The sequence below is a fragment of the Dipodomys ordii genome, unplaced genomic scaffold (assembly GCF_000151885.1).
Source record: "Dipodomys ordii isolate 6190 unplaced genomic scaffold, Dord_2.0 Scaffold45, whole genome shotgun sequence".
Taxonomy (NCBI): Eukaryota; Metazoa; Chordata; class Mammalia; order Rodentia; family Heteromyidae; genus Dipodomys; species Dipodomys ordii.
In genome coordinates, this window is record NW_012267261.1 from 4,951,847 (window position 1) to 4,972,608 (window position 20,762).

The following is a 20,762-nucleotide window of genomic DNA, read 5'->3' on the forward strand; positions in this document are numbered from 1 at the left end:
AAAATGAAGACTTTAAGAAAAATAAGGACTTTTCTGGTACCTGTTATAATAGTTGTATTCCCTTATCATCACACTGGAAGCTCAACGTAGAACGTTATAAAATAGCCATACAAGATAATTGTGAAAATTTTCTATCAATTGACTGTCAATTAGCTATCTTCCCTCTTACCGGCCCTCACCGACAGGAGAAATGATACAACCGGCAGCGTGGAGAAGGCTGGAACACTAAAGCACAAGATACTACCTACCTAACCGCCACATAGTAGCAACAGTGCCAGCCAGGGAGGAGGACACACACCCGAGCCCTCCAAACCGCTCGGCCTGCATCAATGCACCCAGTCCTTCGGATGGAGCAGAACTTCCAGAATTTCAGCTTCCTTGGAATTTGCTGAGGGAAAGTGCATGTATTCCCACCGGGCAGTTAGAGGTAAAGACATCAAGATGCTCTCAATCCTGGATCCTGGAGTGAAGAGGCCAAACTTTGTACCTCGATCATACACCAGATTAAATTCTACATGCTGTCCTCTTCGGAGTTGCTGCCACAGCTTCTCCTTGGTGGTGAGGGGTAGGTGGGGATGGAATCATCACAGTGCTTTTTCACAAGAGGAATGTAAGAAGGAACCACAGCCTGGGCACAGCTCTGCACCAAGCGAATGACATCCTCCTTGGATGGAGAATTGAGATCATGGAAAAAGATCCCACCGATGCCCCTCCGCTCTCCACGATGGGCTAATAAAGAAGTAATCATCGCACCATTTTTTAAATTGGGAGTTGGTCACAAGCCTCCTTTAGAGTTTGGTGAAAATGGACGTTGGAGTGAGATCACATCCACCACCAAACCACCATCAGCTTCTCTTACTTCGAAGTACCAATAGTTGTTGAAATGCGTCGTGAGTGTATGAGGGTTCTTGGGATGGATCACAGAACTCACAACCCATAGCACAAAATGGCGTTTTACCATCGTTAGCCTTCAAATGTTTTCCTCTGCTTTTCATTTGCTTTGCTGCTTCCTCGGAAAGGTTTCCATGCACCGCAAGAGCTGCTCACCCCAGCTTTCTCAACAACACATCCATCTTGAGAACTCAGCTGATGCCACCGCCCCCTTCCATCCGCTTCCCATCCATCCACCTAGAAGTCGGCAACTCCATCTACCTGTTCCAAGGCCTGGCACACCTGGGCCTGGGACTCCAGGATCTTTAGCTCCATCTTGGATTTCATGTCACCAGCCGGGTCTCCTCCCGAGCTCGTGCAGGTGGGTCACTGGGGGGCTATGAAACAGCGGCAGCTGTGGGCCAACTCATCCACCTCGCAGCCGCCATGGGAGGATGACTTTTAATCAAGACTTTATTATGAAAACAGCCTTGAGTTTAATTGAGAAGGGATTGTGATTTCCCTTTTGTATTTCTAAAACAATCAGTGAGAGACTCAGTCATTGGTATTTGGCAGAACTGATGAGTCTACATCTGTACTCACTGGTTGCTAAAGGTTGAGACATCCAGGTCTAATTAAAAAGAGCCATAAAAGATGGATAATGATAGCAAACATTTATTGAAAAGTTAGTGATGCAGTAGTAGTATTCTGAGTACTTTAAATTCTGAGTACTTGGAAAACTCATAACACAGGCCATTTTATGTCATGAGCTGTAAAGCCAAAAGAGTTAGTGTCCTTGTAAACAATGTGTGTATTTTTCCTTAAACTATGAGGGGTGTGGGCAATAGAAATAAATTTTCTTTATTATGGCTGTAGCTATGACCTACTGTTAAAGTCATGATCTTATTTTCTGTTGAGGAAATGAGATGAAGTGAATTATCCAAGGTCACTTTGCTAAGAAGTGGCAGGTCAAGATCAGAATAAGACAGTCTGATTCTAGAACCCATGCTTCCTGTTGCTCACCAGTGTTTATTCTAGAAAGAAAAAAATACATTCAGATTTTTTTAAATGCCACATTATTTTTAGCAAGGAAATAGGAAGAGCTTCCTGCAACATACAATATTTTAAGTTGTATCTTTGAAAAATTTTAAAGTAGAGAGCTTCAGATTTTCAAAAAAATATGTGAGCTTTAACATAATAAAACATAATAGAACTCAACACTAAAAGCCACCAAAGAAACTCCTGTAACACATGGAGGCCGAACAACACACTGTTGAATAACCAGTGGGTCATGGACGAGATTAGAAACGAAATTCAAATGTTCATGATATTTATCAAAAATGAGCACACAAATTTCCAGCTCCTCTGGGATACACCAAAGGCAGTACTCAGAGGCAAGTTTATAGCTCTGAGTTCCTACATCAACAAATTGGAGAGATCTAAAACCAACAATTTAATGAGACATCTGAACCTCCTTGAAAAAGAGCAGCAAGATAAACCCCAATCCAGTAGATGGAAAGAAATAATTAAAATTAAATCAGAATTAAATGAATTAGAATCCAAAAAATAGAAAGAATCAACAAAACAAAGAGTTGGTTCTTTGAAAAAATTAACAAAATTGACAGACCCTTAGCAAATCTTATCAGAAAAAGAACAGAACACACCCAAATAAATAAACTCAGAGATGAGAATGAAAACATCACCACAGAAACAACCAAGATTCAGAACATTATAAGGGAATACTTCTCAAAACTTTATGCTAATAAGTTTGAGAACTTGGCAGAAATGGACCTTTTCCTAGCAAATATAGACATGCTGAAACTAAACCAAGATGAGATAAACCATCTTAACAGGCCCATATCAAGCATTGAAATAGAAACAGCAATAAGAGACCTCCCATCTAAGAAAAGCCCAGGACCAGATGGATTTACAGTGGAATTCTACAAGGCCTTCAAACTCACACCAATACTCATCTAACTCTTCAATGAAATTGAAAGAGAAAGCTCACTACTGAACACGTTCTCTGAAGCCATCATAACCCTCATCCCAAAACCAGGCAGGGTCTCATCAAAGAAGAGAACTATAGACCCATTTCTTTGATGAACATTGATGCAAAACTTCTCAACAAAATTTTGGCCAATGGACTTCAACAATTGATCCGAAAAATCATACACCACGATCAAACAGGATTCATTTCAGGGATGTAAATCTGGTACTATATATGCAAATCAATTATAAAATTCATTGCATCAACAAGAGCAAGGATAAGAACCACATGGTTACCTCAATAGATACAGAAAAGGCATTTGACAAGATCCAAGATCCAACACCTCTTTATGATGAAGGTTCTGGAAAAACTAGGAATCCAGGGAACATTCCTCAATACAATTAAGGCTGTATATGACAAACCTACAGCCAACACCATACTTAATGGTGAAAACCTAAAGCCATTCCCTCTAAAGTCAGGAACGAGACAAAGATGTCCACTCTCTCCACTTCTCTTCAATCTAGTATTAGAATGCCTAGCTACAGCAATAAGACAAGATATAAACATAAAAAGGATCCAAATAGGGAAAGATGAGGTAAAACTGTCCCTCTTTGCAGATGACATGATTTTGTATTTAAAGAATCCCATGGACTCCACTCCCAAGTTACTCAAGCTGGTTAAAAACTTTGGCAAAGTAACAGGATATATAATTAACCCTCAAAAATCAATGGCTTAAAAAAAACTCAATGGCTTTTCTGTATGCCAACAATGAGAAAAGTGTGGCTGAAATCAACTCCATTTGTAATAGCCCCACCAAAAAATACCTAGGAATTAACTTAACCAAAGAAGTGAAGGACCTCTATGATGAAAACTTTAAACACCTGAAAAAGGAAATCAGAACAGAACTTAGAAAGTAGGAAAAACTCCCATGCTCCTGGATTGGAAGTATCAACATCGTGAAAATGGCAATACTTCCCAAGGCTATCTACAAATTCAATGTGATACCTATCAAAATTCCAACCTCATTCTTCAAGGAAATAGAAGAGGCAATCCAAAAATTCATATGGAGCAATAAAAGACCCCGACTAGCAAAAACGATCCTTAACAGAAAGAACAATGCTGGAGGAGTATCAATACCAAATTTCAAACTCTACTATAAAGCCATAGTAATCAAAACAGCTTGGTACTGGCACAAGAACAGACCTAGGACCAATGAAATAGAATTGAAAATCCAGAAATGAACTTATAGACATATAGCCATTTAATCTTCGATAAGGGAGCTAAAAAAATAGGATGGAAGAAAGACAGCCTCTTCAGTAAATGGTGCTGGCAAAACTGGTTAATCTCTTGTAGAACACTAAAGCTAGATCCTTATATATCACCCTGCACCAGAATCAACTCCAAATGGATCAAAGACCTTGGAGTCAAAGCAGACACTCTGAAAACATTATAGGATGGAATAGGAGAAACCCTAGGTCTCCTTGGCACAGGCCAAAATTTTCTTAATAGAGACCCAGAAACACAAGAAATCAAAGAAAGGTTGGACAAATGGGATTGCATGAAATTGCAGAGCTTCAGCATAGCAAAGGACATAGTTAGCAAGATCAATAGAAAGCCCACGGATTGGGAGAAGATCTTCACTAGCCATACAATGAACAAGGTTCTCATATCTAAATATACCTATAACTCAAGAAATTAAATCCTCCAACAACAAATCCTCAAAGAAACAACTGCCCAATAAATAAGTGGGCTAAAGATATAAAAAGAAACTTCTCTGAACAGGAAAGAAGGCTGGCCAATAGACACCTGAAGAAATGCTCAACCTCTCTAGCCATAAAAGAAATGCAAATCAAAACAACATTAAGATACCCCCTCACCCCAGTTAGAATGGCTAGAATCAAGAACTCTAATAATGACAGATGCTGGAGGGGATGTGGACAGAAGGGAACCTTACTTCATTGTTGGTGGGAGCGTAATTTTGTTCAACCACTTTGGAAAGTAGTATGGAGGTTCGCTCCCCTATGACCCAGCAATCCCACTTTTGGGCATTTACCCAAATGTTTACAAACAAGACCACACTAAAGCTACCAGCACAACTATGTTTATTGCAGCATTATTCACCATAGCTAAGATACGGAACCAACCCAGATGCCACTCAGTAGATGAATGGATCAAGAAAATGTGGTATATATACACAATGGAATTCTATGCCTCTATCAGAAAGAATGACATTGCCCCATTTGTTAGGAAATGGAAAAACTTGGAAAAAATTATATTCAGTGAAGTAAGCCAGGCCCAAAGAAGCATAGGTCCCATGGTTTCCCTTATTTGTAATAACTAGTATATGTTTGAGACAAGCAGAAAAGGTCAGATAACTTGGTGTTAGGTGAATTGAACCCCAAGATAAATGTTCAAATGCTTTTTCTTTCATGCTATTGTTTCTAACATATTTATAAGATGATTTCTTTGTTGCTTTGTATGTCCCTCTCCCACAGCATAACCTCTGCTTTCATTGTATTTCATGTTGGTATAATTTGTGGAGGGGAAGGAAAAAAAAACCAAACTGTTTAAATAGGGATACAGATGGACCCATTGTAACGATGAGATGTAGAAGTCGTTATGTTGAAAAACGAACTTTACAACTTTGGGGGGGGGGCAGGGAGTAGGAAAGGGGGAGTTGTTGTGGAAGGGATGGGAAGGGGAAACAAAGGAAGAGGCAAATATGCTTGATAAGAAATGTACTCATTACCTTACTCATGTAATTGTAACCCCTCTGTACAATATTTTCACAATAAAATATTTTTTAAAAATTAGCTAACTACCAAGTTACAGTATATAATATTATAAAGAGTAGATTCTGTCCATCTATTTTTCAAGACCCTTCATGTAATATATCTTTGTGAATGTGCATGAAAACCTTTGAAAGAAATCTGAATAAATTGAATCGGAGTTGAGGCTTTTTTCTTAAAAAAGAAAAGTAGAGCACTGCAGATTTTTTAAAAAATATGTGAGCTTTAGCATAATAAAACATATATGTTAATAGAACATATATGAAACATGTTTTAACAATACATATACATATTTTATTATGTTTACTTATGTAAACATGTGTTATATATTAGTATATTACATATAATATACATAAGCATTATATATTTATGTGTGTTTTATTAACTTTATGTAATAGAACTATGCAAATAAGAGAACTAAGTTCTCTTTGTATTCTGGCTGCTTGGAACCACCATTTTTTTTTTGGTCAGTCTTGGGGCTTGAACTCTGGGACTGGGCACTGTCCCTGAGCTCATCAGCTCAAGATGAGAGCTCTACCACTTGAGCCATAGTACCCCTTTCCAGGTTGGAGATAAAAGTCTCATGGACTTTCCTGCCTGGGCTGGCTTTCAATTACAGACTAAAACACTGGCACCCAGCTTGGAACAACCATTTTTTAAACATAGCCTGGTGGCTAAGCCACACCTGAGTTATGGAATGAAACTCCCTGAACTGGTGCCAGCCATAACTGTATTATTACTCTTCAGTTGGGCAGTGTTGGGCAAGTTGCTTATCTTCTGCTCAGACTGAAAGAGATATGAGATCTTCCCCTTCTTGTATACTCTGTTAGCTGCCCCAGTTTCCTAGACACTGGAAGATTTAGACATTTGACTAGAGACAAAGGACTTTATCACACATGGCTACAGCAATGGCAAAGTATCAGTATTTGTGTCATTTCTCTGTAGGGTGATACCAAGTGGGTAAAGAAACCCCAAATCTCTTACAAAGGGCAATAAGCCTCCCTGAGCTGAAATATTGTTTTTATTACATTGGACAAGAAATGCACCAGCCATTTACACCTAAGGGAAACACCATGATTGTTTTTCTATACAAATATCCTTGAAAAGACTGTCTAAAAAAAAAACCCAAAAACCTTAGCTAATAAAATGTGCAGAAGCCCAAGGGACTTGTGGAGAATATGCCAACACTTGTCTGTACACAGTTTGTCCATCAAGGATATGGGAATAATAATAATGATTATTCAACAAGATAGTATTTGAAAATAATATAGAAGGGTTTCTGCTATTTGGGGTAATCAGTAAAATTTAGTGCTCTTGTATTTTTCAAGTTGCTGTAAAATATATAAAATTTACTATCTTAACCATCTTGCTGGATGATAGCTTTATTCTATCTTTAAACTTCTGAGGAACTGCCACAATTATTATTCTAGTTCCCATTACTATTATTTATTATAATTCTAATTCTTCACTTCCTTCTCCCCCCCACCAAAACAAGATCAAATAAAACCAAAGAAAAACTTAGCACAATTTCATTTAACTGCACAAGGTTTTGCAAAGGATTTTCTCAAGATTTGTTTATTATCTATTACCCCAAATATATTTCTCACTCAGTTTTCTGTTGTTTTAATATATTCTTCCATCTATCTGTACTCTCTTAGTTTTCCCTCTCTCACTCTTAAAGTTAGCCACAGTTTTGTTCCCAATCCCCAGAGAACAACAAATATTCTTCTGTGTAATCACTGTCCATTGAAGATAGGACTAAAATGATTTTTTTCTGGGATACGACTGTTGGTCATCGTTGTTCCTAGGTATTTTAGCCATGCCCTATAAGAGTGGACCTCATTACCTCACCACTACTGCTGGGAGACCTTGACTGCATTTGATTTCATTATGCAGTACAATTTACTGCCAATTTACTGTTTTCCCTAAGACTAGCCTGGGGCCTTCATTTTTTATAACCAAAGAATCATTAATGTGTTTTTCATAAATGAGAGAACCAATTTTCCCCTAAGACAGATTCTATAATTTCCCTACAATATACAAGTGGTAGAGGTCAGATTTAGAATAAATAAATAGAAATTACAGTATTTTCTTCTAGCTTCCAAGGAAACTACTTGGAAAGGTTCATGATTTTAAAAACAATCCAGAGAGATTGAGCAGCTTTTTAATTCTGTGTTTCAGAGCTAAACTCATAGTTTAGAACACTTAATGAATCTTTCAGAAAACACAACAAATTTGCAGCCAAATTATAACAAGACAATACCTGGATGCTTTATATATTTCAGTAAGAAACCTAAACCAACAGGCAGGCAATGATGGTTCAACCTATAATCCTAACTACTCAAAAAATTGAGACCTAGAGGACCTTAGTACAAAGCCAGACTCTTATCTCCAACTAACCAGCAAAGGGCTGGACTGAGGCATGGCTCAGTTGTCAGAATGCCAGCCAAGAACACAAACATTGAATGAGAGTATAGGGCCCAAGTCCTCGTGCACACACACACACACACACACAATCTAACTATTGTTTAATGTTGTAATGTCTCCATCTTTTACAGTTGAGAGAAAAAGCTATTAACACATGCTGAAAATTTTTTAATGTAAAAATAACTGGTTGTGTGTGAAGTATTTCTTCAGTTACAACTAGCTACAACAATTACAAAGAATTTTACTACTCTTTAGCACATTATTTGTAATTGTGAAACAAAGCACCCACTGCCTGAACAATGGAGTGTTTTCCCTTCCACTTCCTTGTAGATGAGATTATTTAGTAAATGAAATTATGGATGGCTGGTTGATTTTCTTTATATTTTCATAGTTTTTCCGTTCTGAATAATCAGATGCACAATTTTAACTTCTACTGTTCAAAAGCAATCAAAACATTATGTATTTTGTATCAGCATTTTAATGTTTTTCTTTAATGACTAATTCAAGTTGAAACTAGTCAACTCTTAACTGAGTTACAAAAATAGAAAGTGATTACATATAGCTTTGAGTTAGGGTTACAGTGTTAGGCAGGCTCAGCAAAGGGCTGTGTAATCAAACTCAGTTGCTCAACTAAGGTGTCTCCTGTTTGTTTGCTCTGAAAAAATCAAGATATGAAGGGAAGAAGGGCATATTATCAGGTGAGAGAGTATAAAAAGTGTCAATCTTTATCCTCTGTCATGAGAAATCCAGGGCTTTCCCTAGCTAATGTTTTTGTTTGTCTATGTGTTTGGCTAGTTGGTTGTTTGGTTTTTTAATCTTTTGATATTTTCAGAAGACCATGAACAGCCTCATGGGTGCTATATTCTAAAATGGTGTATTCTAAATGGACTCCATATCTAGTAGGGAGGAAAGTATCTTTTCTAATTTTACTCTCCTAATAGAATGTTCTACAATGTCCATTATTTTCTTAATGTTTTTAATAAGTTGCAATTTTCTTTAAGCATTTTGCATTTTGATGTCCACTAGAAAGCTATACATTTTAAATGAATTAATTATATTGACAATTTTTTTCTTAATAGTCTTTGTATTTTCTTTTTTATTTTTTTATTGTGAAAATGCTGTACAGAGGGGTTACAATTACATGGGTAAGGTAATGAGTACATTTCTTATCAAGCATTGTTACCTTAACCACTGTTTTCACTGTATTTGTTGGTATAATTTGTGGAGGGGAAGAGAAGAGGACCCATTGCAACAATGAGATGTACAAGACATTATGTCGAAAAACGAACTTGACAAATTTTTATCTAAGGCTTTTTTTTTTTTTTGTCGGTCGTGGGGCTTGAACTCTGGGCCTGGGCGCTGTCCCTCAGCTCTTCAGCTCAAGGCAAGCGGCTCTACCACTTGAGCTACAGCACCACTTCCGGTTTTCTGGTGGTTTACTGGAGATAGGAGTCTCACGGTCTCTCCTGCCCGGGCTGGCTTTGAACCGCGATCCTCAGATCTCAGCCTCCTGAGTAGCTAGGATTACAGGCGTGAGCCACCAGCGCCCGGCTTATCTAAGGCTTTTTAAAAACATTGATAAATTATCCAAGTTTCTGGCTTTCTTCAAAATAGATCTTCTTAAAATAGTCACTAAGCACATATCCATGTGTAGCATAAGATTGGCATATAGACATAATTGTGTTAGATTGTTCCTGCCACAAACAGCAGTTAAATGTCTGAGTGCTGACTATTGTCAGTCTAGGAAAGTAGGCAGAAAAGGGGCCAGATAAGACATGAACAACCTGGCTGGTGTTGGTGGTGATTGCAAGGTGTACTGTGCTTTACTGTTTGGTTAAGATGACTTGTGGCATTTGCTAGAAACTTGTTGAGGGGCTTTCCACATTTGAACATTACATTCATTTTATTTTTCAGAACTAAACACCATACGCTTATTCCATCATTCAACAATGCCTCTGTCTCTCTCACTACCTCCTGGCCATTAGCCTACTTTCTATCAATAAATAGTTACATGTAGATTGTCATGTAAACATAATTATATAATTTGTGGTCATTGCAACAAACTTCCTTTTTGTGCCTAAATAATATTCAATTGTATAAATAAAATCACATTTATTTAATCTACTGTTTGGTTGATGAACATTTGGGTTGTTGATTCTTTGGGTAAATTTTCTATTTTGTCAAGTGATTTGAAATTCTTTATACCATGCAAATCTAGAAAGTTCAGCAAGGCAGGAAGAAGTACTCTGTACCTTAATCAGCTCACAAGGAAGTTGAGTCTCCTTCACAAAGTAATATAGAGTTCAAGCTGCAGAGCCAAGAAGAGAATTCAAGCTTTGCGACAACAAACCGGTGCCTCTTCAGTTCTGCCAGAAAGCAAACCAGCAGGTAAGCTGCTGCAGCACAACTTGTGAGTTGTCAGAAAGCCAGATTTACAATCAGATTCTGGAACAGGATAGATGACAGCAGGTGAGTAAGAGCAGCTGTTTGTTTTTTTTTTATATCACCTTATAATTTTGTGCTTGGGACGTCCATAGATCATCCTCTGTTTGCCCTCAAAGAGTCAGTGAGCTGCACCTTGCTCTCACTCGACTCCCAGATCTTGCAGGGAGACAAGGAATCAGAGCAGAGTGAACTGATTAGCAGGAGAACTCCCTGGTGGAAACAAGAGTCAAGGGAGCTCGAAGTACAAGGAAGTTGATGTGAGCTTGTTCCGTTTTCATTCCTCCACCGTGCGGTGAACCAGCTTACAGCCACACTCCTGAGGCAGAGATCAGGAACAAAAATAGGAACAATATTCAGGCTTGATACTGAGGAGTTCACAATCTACTCTGGAGGACAATGAAACACCCATAAAGATCAGGATTATTATAGAAAGTCATGGAAGAACATGCAAAGAGAGGGAAAAGAGGGGAAATGTTGCTTCATTGTTGGGGTGATTTGAAGTGGGTTTTGAAATCGAAGAGGCTTTTTAGCTTGTGAAACAGGTGGCAAGTGGCATGAGGGACATGGGGGCAAGGTGCCATCTGTCATGGTCAGGAATTTTAAGCAGTTGAATGCAGCTTGACCATATGGTCCAGAGCCTGGGAGAGGGGTGTCCGAGAGGGTGGTAGAGGTAGATGTTGACACCTGAGAGGCAGCATGCCATCTGATGCTTGAGATCCTGGAATGGACACTTTATGTTCCACGTGGTAGAAAATGGTTTAATCAGATCAAATTTAGAAGCTTCTTAGGGCCATGTGGGACTTAGCCTGGGACAGGTGGTACCGGATGGGCAGGAAAAAAAATTAACAACAAAAATTGTACACTTTGCTGATAGCTGCACTCTTTTATTTAGTTATTACCTTTCTCTTAAACTTGTTTCTGTTCTTCCATAAACTTGTTTCAGAAGTTTCCAGGCACGGTGGAGAGTCATCCTGGTGTGTTATCACATGTGCTGGGCACATGTGGTAACATCCATCAGGCCTATCTGTGCATCTATCATTGAGGATGACTTGCTTTTGTTTGGCTTTCACACCATAGAGCCATGGCAGTCAGTCTAAACATGTCTTTGGCACAGGACCCATTCCAGGCCAATGTGGCCAGTATATATCCTTGAACAATACTTTCTACAACTCCTTGTGCAGTAACCTGTAAGATGATCATGAAATCTGGAAAAGACTGATTTGAGAATCAGTAGCCCAAGGACTCTTAACATTCTCTATATCCATAAGCCACAGAACATCAGTATTCAGAGTGTAGCATGAAGCAATGAAGACTCAGGCAGCTCTGGGAAGAATAAAGATTAGTTTTCTGCTTAAAAACAAGGGAGGGAATCTGTTCTTGGCAGTTCTGGAAGACACCTGCTTAACCAGCTCTGGGGCCCTGAAAATGCCATCAGTCAGTTGGGGCAGAGAAAAAAATAAAGACACTGGAACTCAAAATGTGGTTTCATTCATTTGGATTTCCAGATGCAAATGATGTATTCCTGGCAAAGTTTTCCAGCTTAGTTCAGTGAAGTTTTATGCACACAGTAGTCTAAGCAGAAAGAACTTGGCATTTGTCATCTATCATACATATGGCAATGTATTTAAGAACTTTTTGAAATAAATATTGTTAGAATTCCTTACTAATGAGATTCGCAGCTCCATTTTACTTAGAAAATACTTGTTTTCCCCTATGTGGCAATAAAAATAGCTAATCCTACTTACTATTTGTGATTTCTGTTGGCTCTTCTTAGTTATCAATGGAGGTAGGTCTGCATAGGAGATGAGTTGACTGAAGAACAGGAGGATAAGTCACCTGCCACCGCCACACAGCAGTCCATGGATTGTTTTTACTTTTCAGGGTTCAGCCTGGTCAAGAGGCCATCTGTAACAAGTTCAAGAATTCCATTGAGAATCAAGTTGTCTCAAGAGCAAGGTGTTCACATTTCATGCCCAATCTCTCTTCTCTTTTTCAATAATGAACAGAACCAAAAGTCATTTTCTAATAGATTGGCCAGCCTGCCCCAGTCTGATAGTGAGACCTACTTGATGCAAATGAGAGGACAATAGGCTTATGTCCTCATCCCAGATGCCACATTTAATCAAAGATTTCACAGCAACTGGTGATCTTAATTAGCTCTAATTCACCTGTTTCTCATTGTGATTCTTTGTTTTTTGCAAAAGATATTGGAAGGGACTGGGCATTCAAATGTCATTCAATTTTTGAGTTACTGCCTTACGTATCCTAAACATGAAAAGCTTTCTTTTTGCTTTCAGTAGTAATAGACAAGAATAATAGAGTTTTAGAGTGTGCACTCACATAATCCAGGGCTTGTCTGACAGATGGCAGGGCAGGGATCTGTATATTGAGCTTCAAATGTCCATACTCTCTGATTCTATGACTGAGATTATGAACTATTGTTTCCTTTTATGCCAGAGAATTGGAAGTAAAAGACATAGAATCTTAAAATTCAAAGGCAAGGAGGGAGTTATTCTTCCTCTTCTTTGGTCCTAAGGTTATTTTCTAGCCTGACATCTCACATGACAAGTCTGGGGAACAAATCTTTACATTGCTTGACATATTAATTTAGTCATAGTTCGTGGAAAACAAAAAGTTGGGAGTTTATTCAGGCTCTCTAAAGCCTACTATGTTTTCTAGACTGTTCTAGAACTTGGATAATAGCAGGAGCCAGAGTTTTCAAAAAGAAAAATGAGTTGCTATGAGCCAATGTTTTATATTTACCAATGTTTTATTTACCAGTGTTATTTATCTACTGTTACCCTTTGTAAGACATGGGGAGGATCTGAGAAAGAGTCAGAGAGGATAGTCTCTGGTTCTTACCCTTGCTCTTCCTACCCCCAATCCTGCCCTTATCCTCAGAGCATCTGTGTCTCTCTCTAGTGGATCTTGGTGTTTTGTCTTTGTCCCATCCTGAGGAATCCAGGCCTTTGTTTTCTTCATCTGCCTACTGAGTTCTTTCTTCTTGATACACCTTTCTATCAATCATCTCAAATTGTAGACGTGTGTAAGCAATATTTCCACATAATTACTTGAAATGATTTTCATTTAATAAAAGTTATTAAATTGGAAAGAAAAAAACATATAAATGGCTATATTTTTGAGATGCAAAGGTAGAAAAAGGTATGAGCATTATAGTATGAAAGCTGTTTCTACTGAGTGAGTACCTGGATCATATGGGTTACCAAATCTCTAATCAGCCATGTGACCAATCTAGTCATGACATTTTTGTTACATGTAGTTTTCTTCTCCCTTTTCTTTTTTCCATATTATTTTTATATATTAAAAAATAATTTATTATCTTTAAGTTGTACAAAGGTGTTGCAATTCAACAAAACAGTTTATGAATACAATGTGTGTGGATCAATGTCACCCCTTTTAACATCCTCACCTACTCCTCCAAACTCACTCCTCCTCTCATCTCTCTCATGTTTTGTAAGGTATATATCAATTTTTTTGACTGCATTCTTCTTCTTCTCTTCATTTGTCTACCCCCCTCCCCTGAGCCCCAGCTTACTCCCTTCAAGTGCCTGTTTCCTGGTGTTTATTTTGTTGAACTAAATCTACTGAATTCCAACAATACATTTTTGTATTTTTTTGCATACCACCCAAGGTATTTACTTATATATTTATTAACCAATTCTACCTTCCACATCTTACTTTTCTTTCTTGAATGTCTCCCTCTCCAAAAGTAGGAAAATATATTTTTCCTAGCCTCTCTTGAAAACAGGGTCGATTTTTGACATAGTTGAAGTCAATAAAATGTAAAATAAAAATCAGCTAGACAAATTTAGGAGAGACATTTATCTCTCTGGGAAGGCTCTACTTGTAAAAATGGTTGTGCAAAGACATGATGGTGGGAATTTCGACAGCCATCTTGCCTCAAAGAGAAGGTCAAGGAAATGGCAGCAAAACAAAGAACTTGATGTCGTTCAGTTACTGAATCATTCATTTAACAGCTGTTTGTCAGATACCTGTTATGTCCCAGACATTGCATGAACATCTAGGCTTCATACATAAATGAGAAGCTTTATTTTTACCAGGAGTCAGCAGTGTCAGGTAGAGTTGCAACCTATGGCAAAAACAAAACAAAAGAACATAAACAATAAACTTAAGCAGTATAAAGCAGCTTGAAAATAAAATCAAAGCCCAGAAGCAAAAAAAAATTGACAAAAGCCATCCAGTCCATTAATGAGTATGGATCTTATGACACAGGCAAAAAGTACACATGATGATAAGAATATAAAACAGCCTCAACTATTTTCCCATTACACGGGGAAATGACCGAGCTCAATTCACACAGAACAGTTATTCTTTCTGAGGGCCTTGTCTAGCATTCTAGTATGCTTTACTTATACACTGGTAGTCCTTTGGGGGTGGGAAGATGGGGCTTGTGTAATTGGTCACTGGGCTTCATAGGCTCTGTCTCAGTGCCTTCACACAGCAAAGAGGTTGATTTTCTGAGTGATATTGTGCCATAGAGAATTGCATAGGAGTAAAAGAGAAACCTGGCACACTAAGAGATGGAAAATTTAAAGCAGTCTAGATAAAAAAAAAAGCAATTGATGGGCTAATCTCCTTATTATTGTGAAAAGTATGGCAACCAAGTGTTTTACCAAACAGTAAGACAAAAAGCAGATCTTTTCTGAGATCTGTAGACTGTTTCACTGAAGAACTGTTGTTTGATAGAAAGGCAATGCAAACGTTGTACATAATTTTAAATACTTCAGTAAACATATAAAAATAAAACTCTGAACAGGTGAAGTTTTATTGGGGCTGTGACAAATACCTGGGAGAAGTTAGATCTGTTTCGGCTTATGGTTCATAGATTTCAGTCCTTCCTCGGCTGGTGCCATTGCTTCTGTGGTGAGAGGGAACATCATGGTGAAACAGCGCTGTTCACCTCATGGCAGCTAGGAAGCAGAAACAGGGCAGGAAGAGCCTGGGGAAAGGCACATGGGATCGAAGTACGGGTGATTAATGTAAGAACCAAGTAAGATAATACACATTATTTTTAAGAATCAGAGAATGTGGAGCATGGTAGCACAATCTACAATCCAGTACTCAGGAAGACCCTGTCAATAAACAGGAGAAGGAATTATACCTTCTCAAATGCCACTATTTCTTTATTAGATTATTGATCCTTTAGATATCTGTAAGTAACTTTACCCTCATTTCCTCTTTTGAAAGAAATCATACCTTAGGAAACATTGAAAGACACATATTTAAATTCCTAGGAATGACTTTGATAAAACTTGTGGTATTTTCCCCCAGCAGCCATGGAAAACCTGGAGAGGCTTAGAACATAACTAAAGATGTGTGGGGAAAAGAAAATGATGTTTTTGTTTTGTCAAGCATCCCTAATTTAAAAAACTGAGTGGAGGGCCCTGTATTCCAAGATATCAATACATACAAATAAGCATGGGTTTTCTAGTAATGTGTGAAATCTCTGAAACTCCCCACCCCCCCGCATAATTGCATTTAGCAGAGAAGAGCCACCTGCTCCACGCCTGTGTGGAGTAGGTCCCAGCAATCTGTTAGCTTTTCACAGTGTAGTAACCCGCTGATCACCTCCTCAACCCTTTGATAAATACTTCGGGCTGTGAGTACACTTACTGAACTTCACAGGTTTCCATGGATACATGAATTTCAGTGCTAAAGCACATTTACTATTACTTTGCTTGTTACCAAGAGTCTTGTAAACACTTATGCTTTAAGATTTTCTGTAGACATTTAGCATTTTATAGAGAATCACTTAGAATTATGTATTACAATGAATGAATTGTATGTTTTTCCCCCATAGGGCAAAGACTCTGCAATCATTGATATCTGTAGTCTACCTTTAGTAATATGCTTTTATATTCAGATCAATAAAACACAATAAGGTCTAACTACATTGTCAATGGTAACTTATAAGTGACATACTTATATAAATGTTATAATAAAAAATCTGGTTTGCTGATGGCTCATGCCTGTAATACTAGCTACTCAGGAGGCTGAGATCTGAAGTTGCAGTTCAAAGACATCCAGGCAAGAAAGTCTGTGAGTCTTGTCTCCAATAAACTACACAGAAAAAAGCTGGAAGAGGGGCTGTGGCTCAAGTGGTAGTGCACTATCCTTGAGCACAAAGAGGCTCAGATACCCAAGCTCTGAGGATTGGCTATATCTAAAGTATATAATTATTGGGTAAATTTATTCTTCTCTGTATATTTTTTATATATCTAAAAAGACCTTTGAAAATCTGTAAAGATGGAAGAGTAATACTTTTCCCATTTTGAACACACATATGTTCAGAAGTCCAAAAGGAGACTGTACCCAATGTCATACTGCTACTGAATGCTGGACCTGAAATTAGAACCTAAGACTCTTGTTTCACCATCTGAGGCTTCTTCGTTGTCATTTTGTCTTTTTCCAGGACAGAATGTAGGCCACTTGCAGAGATGGTATACCTCTGTACTTCTTTTGCCAAATGTTGATTGATCTCTGTGCTTCTGCCCTGGATTTCTTTAAATCATTGTCTCCATCTACCTACTTGACTGCCCCAGAAACTTTGTTGAGAGTAATTCGCCAATCTTAGTCATTTCTAATAAATTTAGCCAATGGGAAGCAGTAGTCATGGAGAAATAATGAAGTTAGATGTGTGCCACTTGAGGACTCTACAAGAGAACAAATTTCTAGTTCTAATCCTATGAACCAAGCATGAACGATGTGGAGTGAGTGGCAAGCCTGACCAAAGACAAGTCTGAAAAGACAGATCACTCCAACATTCAAATTAAAGAAAAGGATTCTACTTTCAGGCGTTTGATTTTTTTTTTTTTGGTTTGAATGACTGTCGACTCATTATGTTCCTATAGCTAACAATCTCTGTATTATCTCAGAATATATCTTTGTAAGCTGCAAGTCTTCATAAAAACCACTTTAACATTTACCTCATATATGTGTAGGTCTTTTATTGTGTATGTGTGTGCATGCATGTGTGTATATTTTTTAAAGCATATACAGACAGTGGTTATTTATTTTAACGTTACAGAGCTATTTGAGTTTACATTTACCTCTGCTCATTGTTTTCTTTTTTTCTTTGGTTTTGTTTTTCATTGACAAGTAATTGTACACATTTATAGAGTACAGCATAAGATTTCAATACAGATTGCATAAAAAATGAGTATGTTTATCTATCACTATCAATTTATTTCTTTGTGGTGAAAATATTAAAAATCTTTTGTAAATATTTTGAAGTATAAAATCAGTGATTATTAACTTATTATATTATTTTAATGCATAAACAAAGGTTTGGGGGCTGGGAATGTAGAACGAGCAGTAGAGCATATTCATGGCACACATGAACACTTGATTAAATTGTAAGGACAAAGAAATAAACAGATAAACAAAGGTCTATTCTGTCTAGTGAAGCAGGCAGTTTGGCAGAGGAAGGCTGGTGACTTCAGTTTTACCCTAGGAGAACCTGACCACTAGCACCATATGCCAGGTCTCTTGCAACTGCCAGGACCTGAATGTCATAGATTTGTTGTGAGAATCAAGTGACAGCAACCGGATAAAAGCATTTTGCAAATAATGACTTGTTCTCTCTCAGAGCTTTGCTAAAATGTAGTTTTCATTTATTTAACAACAAACATGACTAAACTATCTCTGTTATAGCGATTTCAATATGCTTCAACCTTGAGAACTCAATGAAGCAGCCCCTGTCAGTGCTGCCCACACAGTACTTCACTTGCATTGTAGACACAATATCAGGAACTGGTTATTGAGTTCTAATCTAACATCTGTTTCAACTGCATACCAAGCACAGCCCTGGAGATCTCAGGATTACAGGCTGAGATTGGGACACACTTTGCCTATTACTGCCCATGCCTCCTCCTTTCTGAATGGAAATGTCATGCTGTGCCATTCATCTGCAGAGTACCACAGGGTGATCAGCCATCTCTCCCATCTGTAGATATGAAGAAAGGCTGAGGCTCTACTGCATGCAAAGGTTTCTCTATTTCCATAAATTCCATTCAGTCATCAAATTAGATTTGCTGCTAACTGAATGCATTTTATCTATACCTGGCAGGGATCTAGAAGCAAAATTACAAGATTTATGTCGTTTTAATTCTATTATGAAGCATTTAATCACAAATACCCCCCAAATGAAAAGCTCATTTATCATCTTTGCTCTGACTGAGCAACTCTCCTTAGTTCTCCTTCATGAATCCATAATGCAGGGAGGAGACTGGATGATTAAGTGTCCGATTAGAGAAAACAGATTAACCTGGCAAACATAATAAATTTAGCTCATAAGCGGGATGGTTTTATAAATGTTCACAAAAACTCTCCTGTTTAAAATCATGAGCCATTTCCTTCTGTGATAACTCAATTGAAATTCGAGCTGAAATTCAAGTTGAAATTGAATTGAAAGTCAAGCTGGATAAGAGATTTGTTCTGTTCTGTCTAGAACCATAATTGTTTCTGGGTGCTTTAAGGGAGATCCCAAACAATCTCTAGTAAGGTAAATGTCTCACTGGGGGAAGCTAACACTGGAGTTCTAGGGGAAGGCATATCCCTCCTTCCTCCAGTTCTGAATTTGATATTGGTGACAGGGAATGGCCCAGAGGGAGGTATCTTGTGTGTATATTCATTTGCCCCAGATTTTGGGTCAGGGAGGCATACAAATATGTGTGTGTGTGTGTGTGTGTGTGTGTGTGTATCTGGAAGGCATGAAGGTTTAAATATTTTTAATCTTTAGTTGTACAGATGGGGTTTAATTCGACACGTCAGTTTGTTAGTACAATGAATCTTGATCAATGTTACCTGTTCCATAATTTTAAGGCCACTACTGCCACCCTTGGCTGATGGAAAAGCTTCCTTGGGATGCAGGGAAGTTATTTGTGTGGACCACGGGCTATAATCTGTATTGCTAATGTGCGGACTGAAATATCTCTGGGTTCAATGCGATGGGTCATCTTCATAACTACAGCTCAGTTTCTGGCAACTTAGAAGTTTGTTGCAGGAGGATATGAGTGGCAAGGAGGAATATAGTTGTTTAGGTACCATGCTGAGGTTGTGCTTTGTGCTTTGAGTTTGTTTGTGCTAGTTGGTGGCAGGGCTTATGTTGATGTGCCTCTGATGCCTTGAGAGGAAACTGCCCTTGAGAGGATGGGTGGAGCTCCTAGAGTTGTGGGTCAGGGTCCTGGAGACCATGTCCTGGGACAGAGCATAAAGACTTCATTATGCCAGGGGGTGGAACCTGGAGACTACACCCCACCAGGGACAGTCCCGGAAACCAAACCCCAGACTGAGTAAGAACCTGAAAGGCCACGCCCACAATGGGCAGGGTCCTGCTGAGGCCACCCACAAATGGGCGGGGATAGGTGGGCCCCGCCTGCTGTGGGCGGAGTCTTGTATGTTATCTCAAGCTCAGGGGAGGAGCCTGGCGATGACACCCCAGTAGGGGCGGGGCTCCGTTGACCACGCCCACCCTGGGGTGGAGCCTATTGCCTGTGCAACCGCCGCTTGAGCTGAGGGCCGGCGGTCGGAGGACATCTTAGATCGGTGGTGTGGAGTCACGGAGGCTTGGTGTTGATGGACGACTCTGATGTCGGTTGTCTGTTAGCCAGATGGCCCCAGCTGCTGCTGCGAGACCAGTGAGGAGCCGTGACTTGGGCAGCCGCGGCCCAGTGCGGGAAGGCCGCGGGGCCTGAGAGGGAGACCGAACGTCCGTGCATCAACCCGACGTCACAGAGGTCACCGAGGGCGAGTGGACGGGGTCAGAGAGCCGCCGTCTGATGGTCAACCTGCTGGGGGAAACTGAGTCCCCGGGGCGGGGGGAGGGGCAGAACTGCTAACTCCAGGGGTGCAGCTGTGAGGTGGTGGCTGTGCGGGCTGCTTGGGGAGGCTCTGGAGGCCTTCCGCCCGCCGTGCTGGCCAGGAACGCGGCGGGGCCTGCAAGGGGACGGGTGGCATCTCAGACCTCGGAGCCGGCCGGGCTTGGTGACCCTACCTCGGCACGGTTGAACTTGTGCTGGAAAAATGCAGAAAGTTCTGCTTAATCCTTCCTTTACTAACCACTCATGTCTGCATGGCCGATACTCCCAACCCAGCACTCTGCTCGAACCCGGAAAAGGTCTAGAACAGAGCCGGGTGCTATAGCTGAGGAGGGTTGCTTTGATCCAAGATTCGACCCCCGAGCTGGTACAGTTCAGGTGTGG

General features: G+C 39.3%; 1 pseudogene; it reads right to left on the bottom strand.

Annotated features, from left to right (window-relative positions):
- Window positions 1–326: 326 nt before the first annotated feature.
- On the bottom strand, window positions 327–20,279 carry LOC105987878 (annotated as a pseudogene).
- Window positions 20,280–20,762: the final 483 nt, after the last annotated feature.